Raw genomic sequence first — 12,252 nt, forward strand, 5'->3', positions numbered from 1 at the left:
TCGATGCAAATCGAGAAACCGTAAGAACAACAATAACTCTCGCCAGGCACTACGAAGTAGATTTCAACTTAACAAATAGCCGCAACACCGTCTTGGGATTAGAACAGCAAATTTACACCTACGATAGGACTATACAGAAGGGGAACAAATTGTTAATATCATCAACATCATCAGCATCAAGCTGGCAAATAGCGGTATAATCTATGGGAGCTATGTTAATGGAAAGTAGTAATCCACCATCTGCAGTTTCTTTCCCGGTGTCGATCCTGGTATGAAGAACCCCCCAAAAAAACTGGTGTACTTACCAGTGACCCTGAAAACCATCAATCGCATGTGCACTTATCTCACCGATCAGGATGGTGACCCCATCAAACTCCGCGGCGAAAACACACTATCCATTTTCATCTTCTAAGGGAATAAATAAATAACTTATCACGATAATGGTTTGAAAGGTCAAGTAAATAAACTACACTGGACTGCCAAGAAAGGTTGTCAAGTCTCCATTTGTTTGTCAAATGCAAACCTGTAATGCGAACACAAGATGTGGCTCACCTCTCGGCAGGTTCAAAAGATTATCAAACTTCTTCAAAAAGTTACTGGTGTTATTAATCTGGAGCTGAGTACAACGCAGATAAAGAAAACATGCAAAAAGTAGATGGATACCTACCCATGTTCGCAGGGTTGGCAATGCGGGCATTTCACATGGTATCTAAAACAATTATATCTGCTTGGGTATTGGATACTTGATTGCTTTGGGTGGTGACCGTGTACCCGTCTACAAGGTATTGGGATCATGATTTTACCTGAAACTTAGTGGATGCGTTTGAAATATTTAGATATTTTAATTCTGTTATCTATCATGAGTTTATGTGTACAGTGAATCCCAGTGGTAACCATCTCTACCTCAAACCCTAGAAACGCCCGATACACCAATGGTGATGGACTTTACTTGAGGCGTGCACGTGGTCAGCAACGACAAAGCCAGTCTGATATTAGGTGCTACCAGCACCTTTAAAGATACCCCTCCTCGGTATGCTCCTATAAATAAATGAATGATTGAGATTCTGGGTACCGGCAACTAAAGATTTCTACCTTCTTTCTCTGATCAGACATACCTTGTGTTTAGTATGTGGCTTTTTTCTCTTTTCTTTCCCAAAGGCACATTGGTAAGTAATAATTCAAGGTCAAATTGGCAAAATGATGATAAATAATAGGTAATGGTCTAAGGGACAATGGGTCAAAAGGATTAGGTGGGACAACTCATGGTTTGTCCTCACCATGCATGGATCCAAAGTTAGATTAAAAAAAAATGCCGTACCCCAATTTTTAAAAGAGTGTAAAAAATTCCCTACGGCAATACTTTTTAGCCACTAGGTGGAAATGGTAGGTAATGGGCTAGGGTCCAATGTGCCAAAAGGTCCAGGTGGGACAACCCATAGTTTGTCTTCACCATAGGTCCGAACTTAGGTCTTAAGGGTAAAACATGCCTACCCCAAATTTTCAAAAGTCGGTCAAAAATTCCCTACGGCAATACTTTTTTACCCACTAGGTGCAAATGATAGTTAAGGGTCTAAGGTCCAATGGGTCAAAAGGTCTAGTTGTGACAACTCATGGTTTGTCCTCACCATGGGTCCAAAGTTAGAATGTACAAAATTGCCTTACCTCAATTTTTAAAAGGGTAATAAAAATTTCCTATGGCAATACTTTTCTAGCCACTAGGTGGAAATGGTAGGTATTGGACTAGGGTCCAATGGGCAAAAAGGTCCAGGTGGGACAACTCATAGTTTGTCTTCACCAAAGGTCCGAACTTAGGTCTTAAGGGTCAAAAATGCCTACCCCAAAATTTTCAAAAGTCGGTAAAAAATTCCCTACAGCAATGCTTTTTTACCCACTAGGTGCAAATGATAGGTAAGGGTCTAAGGTCCAATGGGTCGAAAGGTCCAGGTGGGACAACTCATGGTTTGTCCTCACCATGGGTCCAAAGTTAGAATTTAAAAAAAATGCCTTACCTCAATTTTTAAAAGGGTGTGAAAATGTTCCTACGGCAATACTTTTTTAGCCACTAGGTGGAAATGGTAGGTAATGGATTAGAGTCAAATGTGCCAAAAGGTCCAGGTGGGACAACTCATAGTTTGTCTTCACCATAGGTCCGAACTTAGGTCTTAAGGGTCAAACATGCCTTCCCCAAATTTTCAAAAGTCGGTCCAAAATTCCCTACGGCAATACTTTTTTACCCACTAGGTGCAAATGATAGGTAAGGGTCTAAGGTCCAATGGGTCAAAAGGTCCCGGTGGGACAACTCATAGTTTGTCTTCACCATAGGTCCGAACTAAGGTCTTAAGGGTCAAACATGCCTACCCCAAAGTTTTCAAAAGTCGGTCAAAAATTCCCTACGGCAATACTTTTTTACCCACTAGGTGCAAATGATAGGTAAGGGTCTAAGGTCCAATGGGTCAAAAGGTCCAGGTGGGACAACTCATGTTTTGTCCTCACCATGGGTCCAAAGTTAGATTTAAAAAAATGCCGTACCCCAATTTTTAAGAGTGTAAAAAATTCCCTACGGCAATACTTTTTCAGCCTTTAGGTGGAAATGGTAGGTAATGGGCTAGGTTCCAATGGGCCAAAAGGTCCAGGAAGGAGAACTCATAGTTTGTCTTCACCATAGGTCCGAACTTAGGTCTTAAGGGTCAAACATGCCTACCCCAAATTTTCAAAAGTCTGTCAAAATTTCCCTACGGCAATACTTTTTTACCCACTAGGTGCAAATGATAGGTAAGGGTCTAAGGTCCAATGGGTCAAAAGGTCCAGGTGGGACAACTCTTGGTTTGTCCTCACCATGGGTCCAAAGTTAGATTTAAAAAAAATGCCGTACCCCAATTTTTAAAAGAGTGTAAAAAATTCCCTACGGCAATACTTTTTCAGCCACTAGGTGGAAATGGTAGGTAATGGGCTAGGTTCCAATGGGCCAAAAGGTCCAGGTGGGACAACTCATAGTTTGTCTTCACCATAGGTCCGAACTTAGGTCTTAAGGGTCAGTATGCCTACCCCAAATTTTCAAAAGTCTGTCAAAATTTCCCTACGGCAATACTTTTTTACCCACTAGGTGCAAATGATAGGTAAGGGTCTAAGGTCCAATGGGTCAAAAGGTCCAGGTGGGACAACTCTTGGTTTGTCCTCACCATGGGTCCAAAGTTAGATTTAAAAAAAATGCCGTACCCCAATTTTTAAAAGAGTGTAAAAAATTCCCTACGGCAATACTTTTTCAGCCACTAGGTGGAAATGGTAGGTAATGGGCTAGGTTCCAATGGGCCAAAAGGTCCAGGTGGGACAACTCATAGTTTGTCTTCACCATAGGTCCGAACTTAGGTCTTAAGGGTCAGTATGCCTACCCAAAATTTTCAAAAGTCGGTAAAAAATTCCCTACAGCAATGCTTTTTTACCCACTAGGTGCAAATGATAGGTAAGGGTCTAAGGTCCAATGGGTCGAAAGGTCCAGGTGGGACAACTCATGGTTTGTCCTCACCATGGGTCCAAAGTTAGAATTTAAAAAAAATGCCTTACCTCAATTTTTAAAAGGGTGTGAAAATGTTCCTACGGCAATACTTTTTTAGCCACTAGGTGGAAATGGTAGGTAATGGATTAGAGTCAAATGTGCCAAAAGGTCCAGGTGGGACAACTCATAGTTTGTCTTCACCATAGGTCCGAACTTAGGTCTTAAGGGTCAAACATGCCTTCCCCAAATTTTCAAAAGTCGGTCCAAAATTCCCTACGGCAATACTTTTTTACCCACTAGGTGCAAATGATAGGTAAGGGTCTAAGGTCCAATGGGTCAAAAGGTCCCGGTGGGACAACTCATAGTTTGTCTTCACCATAGGTCCGAACTAAGGTCTTAAGGGTCAAACATGCCTACCCCAAAGTTTTCAAAAGTCGGTCAAAAATTCCCTACGGCAATACTTTTTTACCCACTAGGTGCAAATGATAGGTAAGGGTCTAAGGTCCAATGGGTCAAAAGGTCCAGGTGGGACAACTCATGTTTTGTCCTCACCATGGGTCCAAAGTTAGATTTAAAAAAATGCCGTACCCCAATTTTTAAGAGTGTAAAAAATTCCCTACGGCAATACTTTTTCAGCCTTTAGGTGGAAATGGTAGGTAATGGGCTAGGTTCCAATGGGCCAAAAGGTCCAGGAAGGAGAACTCATAGTTTGTCTTCACCATAGGTCCGAACTTAGGTCTTAAGGGTCAAACATGCCTACCCCAAATTTTCAAAAGTCTGTCAAAATTTCCCTACGGCAATACTTTTTTACCCACTAGGTGCAAATGATAGGTAAGGGTCTAAGGTCCAATGGGTCAAAAGGTCCAGGTGGGACAACTCTTGGTTTGTCCTCACCATGGGTCCAAAGTTAGATTTAAAAAAAATGCCGTACCCCAATTTTTAAAAGAGTGTAAAAAATTCCCTACGGCAATACTTTTTCAGCCACTAGGTGGAAATGGTAGGTAATGGGCTAGGTTCCAATGGGCCAAAAGGTCCAGGTGGGACAACTCATAGTTTGTCTTCACCATAGGTCCGAACTTAGGTCTTAAGGGTCAGTATGCCTACCCCAAATTTTCAAAAGTCTGTCAAAATTTCCCTACGGCAATACTTTTTTACCCACTAGGTGCAAATGATAGGTAAGGGTCTAAGGTCCAATGGGTCAAAAGGTCCAGGTGGGACAACTCTTGGTTTGTCCTCACCATGGGTCCAAAGTTAGATTTAAAAAAAATGCCGTACCCCAATTTTTAAAAGAGTGTAAAAAATTCCCTACGGCAATACTTTTTCAGCCACTAGGTGGAAATGGTAGGTAATGGGCTAGGTTCCAATGGGCCAAAAGGTCCAGGTGGGACAACTCATAGTTTGTCTTCACCATAGGTCCGAACTTAGGTCTTAAGGGTCAGTATGCCTACCCCAAATTTTCAAAAGTCTGTCAAAATTTCCCTACGGCAATACTTTTTTACCCACTAGGTGCAAATGATAGGTAAGGGTCTAAGGTCCAATGGGTCAAAAGGTCCAGGTGGGACAACTCTTGGTTTGTCCTCACCATGGGTCCAAAGTTAGATTTAAAAAAAATGCCGTACCCCAATTTTTAAAAGAGTGTAAAAAATTCCCTACGGCAATACCTTTTCAGCCACTAGGTGGAAATGGTAGGTAATGGGCTAGGTTCCAATGGGCCAAAAGGTCCAGGTGGGACAACTCATAGTTTGTCTTCACCATAGGTCCGAACTTAGGTCTTAAGGGTCAGTATGCCTACCCCAAATTTTCAAAAGTCTGTCAAAATTTCCCTACGGCAATACTTTTTTACCCACTAGGTGCAAATGATAGGTAAGGGTCTAAGGTCCAATGGGTCAAAAGGTCCAGGTGGGACAACTCTTGGTTTGTCCTCACCATGGGTCCAAAGTTAGATTTAAAAAAAATGCCGTACCCCAATTTTTAAAAGAGTGTAAAAAATTCCCTACGGCAATACCTTTTCAGCCACTAGGTGGAAATGGTAGGTAATGGGCTAGGTTCCAATGGGCCAAAAGGTTCAGGTGGGACAACTCATAGTTTGTCTTCACCATAGGTCCGAACTTAGGTCTTAAGGGTCAGTATGCCTACCCCAAATTTTCAAAAGTCTGTCAAAATTTCCCTACGGCAATACTTTTTTACCCACTAGGTGCAAATGATAGGTAAGGGTCTAAGGTCCAATGGGTCAAAAGGTCCAGGTGGGACAACTCTTGGTTTGTCCTCACCATGGGTCCAAAGTTAGATTTAAAAAAAATGCCGTACCCCAATTTTTAAAAGAGTGTAAAAAATTCCCTACGGCAATACTTTTTCAGCCACTAGGTGGAAATGGTAGGTAATGGGCTAGGTTCCAATGGGCCAAAAGGTCCAGGTGGGACAACTCATAGTTTGTCTTCACCATAGGTCCGAACTTAGGTCTTAAGGGTCAGTATGCCTACCCCAAATTTTCAAAAGTCTGTCAAAATTTCCCTACGGCAATACTTTTTTACCCACTAGGTGCAAATGATAGGTAAGGGTCTAAGGTCCAATGGGTCAAAAGGTCCAGGTGGGACAACTCTTGGTTTGTCCTCACCATGGGTCCAAAGTTAGATTTAAAAAAAATGCCGTACCCCAATTTTTAAAAGAGTGTAAAAAATTCCCTACGGCAATACCTTTTCAGCCACTAGGTGGAAATGGTAGGTAATGGGCTAGGTTCCAATGGGCCAAAAGGTTCAGGTGGGACAACTCATAGTTTGTCTTCACCATAGGTCCGAACTTAGGTCTTAAGGGTCAGTATGCCTACCCCAAATTTTCAAAAGTCTGTCAAAATTTCCCTACGGCAATACTTTTTTACCCACTAGGTGCAAATGATAGGTAAGGGTCTAAGGTCCAATGGGTCAAAAGGTCCAGGTGGGACAACTCTTGGTTTGTCCTCACCATGGGTCCAAAGTTAGATTTAAAAAAAATGCCGTACCCCAATTTTTAAAAGAGTGTAAAAAATTCCCTACGGCAATACCTTTTCAGCCACTAGGTGGAAATGGTAGGTAATGGGCTAGGTTCCAATGGGCCAAAAGGTCCAGGTGGGACAACTCATAGTTTGTCTTCACCATAGGTCCGAACTTAGGTCTTAAGGGTCAGTATGCCTACCCCAAATTTTCAAAAGTCTGTCAAAATTTCCCTACGGCAATACTTTTTTACCCACTAGGTGCAAATGATAGGTAAGGGTCTAAGGTCCAATGGGTCAAAAGGTCCAGGTGGGACAACTCTTGGTTTGTCCTCACCATGGGTCCAAAGTTAGATTTAAAAAAAATGCCGTACCCCAATTTTTAAAAGAGTGTAAAAAATTCCCTACGGCAATACCTTTTCAGCCACTAGGTGGAAATGGTAGGTAATGGGCTAGGTTCCAATGGGCCAAAAGGTTCAGGTGGGACAACTCATAGTTTGTCTTCACCATAGGTCCGAACTTAGGTCTTAAGGGTCAGTATGCCTACCCCAAATTTTCAAAAGTCTGTCAAAATTTCCCTACGGCAATACTTTTTTACCCACTAGGTGCAAATGATAGGTAAGGGTCTAAGGTCCAATGGGTCAAAAGGTCCAGGTGGGACAACTCTTGGTTTGTCCTCACCATGGGTCCAAAGTTAGATTTAAAAAAAATGCCGTACCCCAATTTTTAAAAGAGTGTAAAAAATTCCCTACGGCAATACTTTTTCAGCCACTAGGTGGAAATGGTAGGTAATGGGCTAGGTTCCAATGGGCCAAAAGGTCCAGGTGGGACAACTCATAGTTTGTCTTCACCATAGGTCCGAACTTAGGTCTTAAGGGTCAGTATGCCTACCCCAAATTTTCAAAAGTCTGTCAAAATTTCCCTACGGCAATACTTTTTTACCCACTAGGTGCAAATGATAGGTAAGGGTCTAAGGTCCAATGGGTCAAAAGGTCCAGGTGGGACAACTCTTGGTTTGTCCTCACCATGGGTCCAAAGTTAGATTTAAAAAAAATGCCGTATCCCAATTTTTAAAAGAGTGTAAAAAATTCCCTACGGCAATACCTTTTCAGCCACTAGGTGGAAATGGTAGGTAATGGGCTAGGTTCCAATGGGCCAAAAGGTTCAGGTGGGACAACTCATAGTTTGTCTTCACCATAGGTCCGAACTTAGGTCTTAAGGGTCAGTATGCCTACCCCAAATTTTCAAAAGTCTGTCAAAATTTCCCTACGGCAATACTTTTTTACCCACTAGGTGCAAATGATAGGTAAGGGTCTAAGGTCCAATGGGTCAAAAGGTCCAGGTGGGACAACTCTTGGTTTGTCCTCACCATGGGTCCAAAGTTAGATTTAAAAAAAATGCCGTACCCCAATTTTTAAAAGAGTGTAAAAAATTCCCTACGGCAATACTTTTTCAGCCACTAGGTGGAAATGGTAGGTAATGGGCTAGGTTCCAATGGGCCAAAAGGTCCAGGTGGGACAACTCATAGTTTGTCTTCACCATAGGTCCGAACTTAGGTCTTAAGGGTCAGTATGCCTACCCCAAATTTTCAAAAGTCTGTCAAAATTTCCCTACGGCAATACTTTTTTACCCACTAGGTGCAAATGATAGGTAAGGGTCTAAGGTCCAATGGGTCAAAAGGTCCAGGTGGGACAACTCTTGGTTTGTCCTCACCATGGGTCCAAAGTTAGATTTAAAAAAAATGCCGTACCCCAATTTTTAAAAGAGTGTAAAAAATTCCCTACGGCAATACCTTTTCAGCCACTAGGTGGAAATGGTAGGTAATGGGCTAGGTTCCAATGGGCCAAAAGGTTCAGGTGGGACAACTCATAGTTTGTCTTCACCATAGGTCCGAACTTAGGTCTTAAGGGTCAGTATGCCTACCCCAAATTTTCAAAAGTCTGTCAAAATTTCCCTACGGCAATACTTTTTTACCCACTAGGTGCAAATGATAGGTAAGGGTCTAAGGTCCAATGGGTCAAAAGGTCCAGGTGGGACAACTCTTGGTTTGTCCTCACCATGGGTCCAAAGTTAGATTTAAAAAAAATGCCGTACCCCAATTTTTAAAAGAGTGTAAAAAATTCCCTACGGCAATACCTTTTCAGCCACTAGGTGGAAATGGTAGGTAATGGGCTAGGTTCCAATGGGCCAAAAGGTCCAGGTGGGACAACTCATAGTTTGTCTTCACCATAGGTCCGAACTTAGGTCTTAAGGGTCAGTATGCCTACCCCAAATTTTCAAAAGTCTGTCAAAATTTCCCTACGGCAATACTTTTTTACCCACTAGGTGCAAATGATAGGTAAGGGTCTAAGGTCCAATGGGTCAAAAGGTCCAGGTGGGACAACTCTTGGTTTGTCCTCACCATGGGTCCAAAGTTAGATTTAAAAAAAATGCCGTACCCCAATTTTTAAAAGAGTGTAAAAAATTCCCTACGGCAATACCTTTTCAGCCACTAGGTGGAAATGGTAGGTAATGGGCTAGGTTCCAATGGGCCAAAAGGTTCAGGTGGGACAACTCATAGTTTGTCTTCACCATAGGTCCGAACTTAGGTCTTAAGGGTCAGTATGCCTACCCCAAATTTTCAAAAGTCTGTCAAAATTTCCCTACGGCAATACTTTTTTACCCACTAGGTGCAAATGATAGGTAAGGGTCTAAGGTCCAATGGGTCAAAAGGTCCAGGTGGGACAACTCTTGGTTTGTCCTCACCATGGGTCCAAAGTTAGATTTAAAAAAAATGCCGTACCCCAATTTTTAAAAGAGTGTAAAAAATTCCCTACGGCAATACTTTTTCAGCCACTAGGTGGAAATGGTAGGTAATGGGCTAGGTTCCAATGGGCCAAAAGGTCCAGGTGGGACAACTCATAGTTTGTCTTCACCATAGGTCCGAACTTAGGTCTTAAGGGTCAGTATGCCTACCCCAAATTTTCAAAAGTCTGTCAAAATTTCCCTACGGCAATACTTTTTTACCCACTAGGTGCAAATGATAGGTAAGGGTCTAAGGTCCAATGGGTCAAAAGGTCCAGGTGGGACAACTCTTGGTTTGTCCTCACCATGGGTCCAAAGTTAGATTTAAAAAAAATGCCGTACCCCAATTTTTAAAAGAGTGTAAAAAATTCCCTACGGCAATACCTTTTCAGCCACTAGGTGGAAATGGTAGGTAATGGGCTAGGTTCCAATGGGCCAAAAGGTTCAGGTGGGACAACTCATAGTTTGTCTTCACCATAGGTCCGAACTTAGGTCTTAAGGGTCAGTATGCCTACCCCAAATTTTCAAAAGTCTGTCAAAATTTCCCTACGGCAATACTTTTTTACCCACTAGGTGCAAATGATAGGTAAGGGTCTAAGGTCCAATGGGTCAAAAGGTCCAGGTGGGACAACTCTTGGTTTGTCCTCACCATGGGTCCAAAGTTAGATTTAAAAAAAATGCCGTACCCCAATTTTTAAAAGAGTGTAAAAAATTCCCTACGGCAATACTTTTTCAGCCACTAGGTGGAAATGGTAGGTAATGGGCTAGGTTCCAATGGGCCAAAAGGTCCAGGTGGGACAACTCATAGTTTGTCTTCACCATAGGTCCGAACTTAGGTCTTAAGGGTCAGTATGCCTATCCCAAATTTTCAAAAGTCTGTCAAAATTTCCCTACGGCAATACTTTTTTACCCACTAGGTGCAAATGATAGGTAAGGGTCTAAGGTCCAATGGGTCAAAAGGTCCAGGTGGGAAAATTTCACCATATGTCCAAAGGTAGGTTTCTTTTAAAAATTGTTGATTTTTATTTTCCGTGCACACCATACATTAAGTACAACAAATAAACCTTTCGTTTAATCAACTGTGAGCGAATTCCGCTTGTTCAGAAGAAGAATCTTTTGTCAAAACAAATTTGTCTGACAAAAAAATAGCAAAGCACGAGTGCAATTTTCTATTCTTGTAATGCAAAACTATTGATACTTTTTAGGAACTACTTGACAGGATGCCGAGACTATGGAAAGCTATTTCTTACAATGTCACAAAATTGATTTCTTATCGAAAAGTCGATGTCATGTAACAACAATTTTGCCAGCATTTAAATAAGTACATAGCTATTGTTCATACACTATTTAAAAGTTCGCGCAGCACGCTGTTTGGTATATGAAAAGCGAATTAAGTAATGAACAGGAAATTACATATTAATTTGAAAAAAAACCTTTAAATAGTGTCGTCGGCTGCTCATTCTTATATAAAAACAGATTATTTTGTGATTATATGATTGATAAAAACATGTAAAGTACGTTTGAATCTTATGCAACTTTTGGGTTTATAGACATATCTGAAAACTGGCTGCTAGCGAAGTGGCTGCTAGCGAGTGGCTGCTAGCTTGAGCCTGGTTCAAACCTATGATTGCGTTGGATAAAAACCGCAATTTGTATGCGTGTGCATGTAAATTAAATTTCGTTGTAGAAGAGTCTAAATACAGCACAAACAACATTTTCCAAAAGACCAATATATATATATGGTAGGAAATACTCATGTACTGACAGTTTACAAATTCGGTGTTTTTGTTATGGTAAGCATGAGATACTCAACAAACCGCTAATATAAATATCAAGATGTGGTATGATTGTTAATTAGACATCTATCTACAAGAGACCAAAATGACACAGACAATAACAACTATAGGTTACCGTACGGCCTTCAACAATCAGCAAAACCCATACCACATAGTCAGCTATAATGACCCGGAAATTACAACGTAAAACAATTCAAACGGAAAACTAACGACCTTATTTATGTCAAAAAATGAACGAAAAACAAATAGATAACACATAAACAAACGACAACCACTTATAACAGGCTCCTGACTTGTGACAGGCACATACATACATGCACATAATGTGTTGGGGTTAAACATGTTTGCGGGATCCCAATCCTCCCTAACCTGGTCTAACAGTGGTATAACAGTACAACATAAGAACGAGCTATAAAAATGTAGTTGAAAAAAGGTTTAACTCATCAGGTGGACAAAAATACTAGTGGACGTTGCCAGGTAATGCATGTTTTTAATCACGTGATTAGACTTACAACATGTGGCAATACATTTCCAAACGGCGGTTGTGGAGCATGCAGACCCGTCATCATGTGTTTAGAATTAGTCATAAGTAATATTTCGGTTTCTAATATTTAATTGTTTTTATTTATTTTAATTTTTTAGGGGGTTGGGGAAAAAAACAATGATGTTGTTTTTGCTTTTTTTTACAAAAACAACTATATATCCTATGTTGTGATCATTTTCTCTGCTGCAAACACATTTGTACAAAATCGATTTGTTTTTTGGAACGTTATGTTGACATGTACCATTGTTGTTTACCCTGTGTTTTTGTTTTTAGTCACATACATGAATTATAGTTTTATATAGAAGTGAAAAAACTTGGGTTTAAGTACAAGTATATAGATCTCTCTGTAATTGTACTACAAGGTTCTATACTAAAAAGGAAAGGATGGGATTGTTTTAAGGCTTACTGCTGAAAAGGGGGTTTCAATAAAAAAAAAAATTGGGGGGGGGGGGGATTTGTTAAACAAAAATAAGGGATTTTTTTTTCAAATGTCAAATTTTCAAAATTTTCAAAAAAAAATCTTCAATTGCACAGTATTTTGCAATAGATTTGTTGATCTTTGGCCACATTTATTTTGAAACAAAAACCTTTTTTTTTTGCCAAAAATTCAATCACAATCCAAATTCAGACAGCATCAAGCTTGAACATTGTGACCATATTTAATTTGCCC

Source organism: Mytilus trossulus, chromosome 11, assembly GCF_036588685.1.
Source record: "Mytilus trossulus isolate FHL-02 chromosome 11, PNRI_Mtr1.1.1.hap1, whole genome shotgun sequence".
Classification (NCBI taxonomy): Eukaryota; Metazoa; Mollusca; class Bivalvia; order Mytilida; family Mytilidae; genus Mytilus; species Mytilus trossulus.